The following is a 3184-nucleotide window of genomic DNA, read 5'->3' on the forward strand; positions in this document are numbered from 1 at the left end:
ATTTGTACCATTTTCCCCTTTCTTATCATTTTAATGGGGTTTTGGGAGGAAGCACTTGTTGGTTGATCTATTCCTTTTCTTAGAAAGATGAGTATTATTTAGCCAGGTGTGGTGGGGCACACCTGTAATCCCAGTTACTCAGGAGGCTGAGGCAGGAGAATTGCTTGAACCCAGGAGGCAGAGGTTGCAGTGAACCGAGATCACACCACTGCACTCCAGCCTGGATAACGAGCGAAATTCCGTCTCAAAAAAAAAAAAAGAGAGAAATATGAACACTATTTTTCTTCCTTAGCATCCCAGGTAGAATTTCTAATTTTTATGTAGTTATCTTTTTCTTCTATTTGGCAATTCTTCATTATTTGTTCTACAACTTGCTAAATTCTGAAATGGAAAGATTATTTTTCAAGAGTGCTCTCAGCTTTGTGGACCCATGAATGTTACTTTTCTACCTAGATCACTTCAAGTAGGGTTCCCTTCTCATAATTTAGATGGAAGGATTAATAATATAGATTATTTTCATATTGAGAGATGGGCTACCAGAGTTAATCTCAAAAAATTTTATTGCTAGTGATGAGAAAATTAACAAATAAAAGTGATGGTAATATAAAGGTAAGATGAGGGGCTTACCATATGGCAGCCATGGTTCTGGGCACTTTATGAATTAACTCCTTTGTGCTATGGTTCTTTGTACTCCATTTTAGAAGAAGCCTGAGAAGATGATGCACAGATAAAGAGGCACCAGGACTTGGGAGGCACATTGATCCATCTCCAGGAAAGACTGAGAAAAAGCATTGAATATAAGAAAAAATACTTCCTCTGTTCTCAGATCTTATTTGTTTTAAGGCCACACCTTTGTGAAGTTTTGAGTCTGAAACACAACCTGGACTGAAATCATGAGGGAGGTTGTGTAGGAAAGAATCATCAAGGGACTTAGTTGGGAGCTTCTCTACCACAGCTTACTCCTTATGGTATTAACCCCCTTTAAGTGTAAATGCCTTTGGTTTAAAAGGTTTGTACCTCATCTGTTACCAGAGTGTTCATACTGGAGAGAAACCCTATGAATTTACTGAATGTGGGGGAACTGTTACTCACATGTTGCATTTTGTCAAACGTGGAAGTCATGCCGAAGAGAAATCCTCTGCTTCTAAGGGGTATTGACAAGCCCCTAGCTAGATGACAACCTCACTGAGAAGCAGAAAATTCATGCTGGAGAGAAACCAGTGAAGGTAGCAATACTTCATTGAATATTAGAAAATTTTTCTGGAGAGAAAGCATTGAATGTACTGAGTTTGGTAATATTTCCTCTCAAACCTTATCCCTTACTCTGCATTTGGGAGATCATACACAGAGAAGCCTTATAAATGTAAGAGATGTGGAAATATCTTCAGCCAAAAGTAAATCCTCACTCATCAGGAAATTTACTGGAGAGAAACCTTGTGAATGTGAGAAAGCTTCCATTCAGATGTCACACCTCATCTAGCAGAGAATTTACAGTGGGGAAAACCCCTTTGCCTGTAAGGTATGTGGGAAAGTCTTCAGCCACAAGTCCAACCTCACTGAGCATGAGCATTTTCACACGAGAGAGAAACCTTTTGAATGTAACGAGTGTGGAAAAGCCTTTAGCCGTAAGCATTATGTCATTAAACATCAGAACACCCATACCAGCGAGAAGCTTTTCGAATGTAATGAATGTGGAAAATCCTTTAGCCAGAAAGAAAACCTCCTTACGCACCAGAAAATTCACACTGGAGAAAAACCTTTTGAGTATAAAGATTGCGGGAAAGCTTTCATTCAGAAGTCAAACCTCATCAGACTCCAGAGAACTCACACAGGAGAGGAGCCCTTTGTATGTAAGGAGTGTGGAAAAACCTTCAGTGGCAAATCCAACCTTACTGAGCATGAGAAAATCCATACTGGAGAGTAGCCTTTTAAATATAGTGAATGTAGAACAGCCTTTGGCCAGAAGAAGTACCTCCTAAAACATCAGAACATTCACACTGGAGAGAAACCCTATGAATGTAACGAATGTGGAAAAGCCTTCTCTCAGCGAACATCACTTATTGTACATGTGAGGATTCATTCAGGTGATAAACCTTACAAATGCAATGTTTGTGGGAAAGCCTTCTCTCAGAGCTCATCTCTCACTGTGCATGTGAGAAGCCATGCAGGGGAGAAGCCCTATGGTTGTAATGAATGTGGGAAAGCTTTCTCTCAGTTCTCAACCCTTCCTCTGCATTTGAGAATACACACAGGTAAGAAGCCTTATCAGTGCAGTGAATGTGGGAAAGCATTCAGCCAGAAGTCACACCACATTAGACACCAGAAAATTCATACTCACTAAAAACCCCAGGAACGCCATGAAAGCGGGAAAGCTTTCATTAGAAATTTGCACCTCATCATGCCCCAGAAATAATCCTTCGGAAGCAAAGCACCACGAATGAGGTTAACTTTAGCAAGTACTAAAAACATAAGGGACACCAGAAAATTTGTACTGAAGAGAGAGACATGCATATGATTAAAAGCCTGTGTCCCACAGAGAAACCTGCAGCAGAGATAATGGTGAAAGTTTAGGCACATTTCCAATAAAAATGGGAACAGAAAAGGGAGGCCTGTTTTTTATTGCTACCACCATAGATCTGGAGATCTTCACTGGTAACAAGAAAAATAAGTTGTAAATACTGGAAAGGAACAGACGAAAACAGATGACATGGTCATCTACAACTAATATTAAGACTCCTGTGGTATTGATTCTACCGAGCAGAAGAGATTTCAAAAAAGGACCTACGCATTTATTAGAATTTGGAATACGATGCAAGTGGCATCAGGAAGTGAGGAAATAATGGAACTACTTTTTTTAAGTGGAGGTAGTTTGTTCTCCAAGGGGGAAAAGTAGACCATGAACTATACATAAAAGTGAATCCAGAGATTAAAATCAGAAATATGGAAAAGCTATATACTAAAATGCGTACAACCTTGGGAATAGGGAAGCATTCCTTGGAACAATTTGAGAATACTTAGCAGTTCTGCTTGTGAGTATGAATGCTCAGGAAATACGCACTAGGATATTTACTGTGGCTTGATTTGTAGTAGCCAAAAATTAGAAACGACTGAGAAAGCCCATCACGAACAATAAGGGAAATTCTTATGTAATACTATATATCTGTAAAATGCAACAAATTAAATC

General features: G+C 39.3%; 1 pseudogene; it reads left to right on the forward strand.

The window, feature by feature from the left end:
* Window positions 1–1435: 1435 nt before the first annotated feature.
* LOC100607339 lies at window positions 1436–2343 on the forward strand (annotated as a pseudogene).
* The last annotated feature ends 841 nt before the right edge of the window (window positions 2344–3184 follow it).

This window comes from Nomascus leucogenys, unplaced genomic scaffold, assembly GCF_006542625.1.
Source record: "Nomascus leucogenys isolate Asia unplaced genomic scaffold, Asia_NLE_v1 001076F_51849_qpd_obj, whole genome shotgun sequence".
Taxonomy (NCBI): Eukaryota; Metazoa; Chordata; class Mammalia; order Primates; family Hylobatidae; genus Nomascus; species Nomascus leucogenys.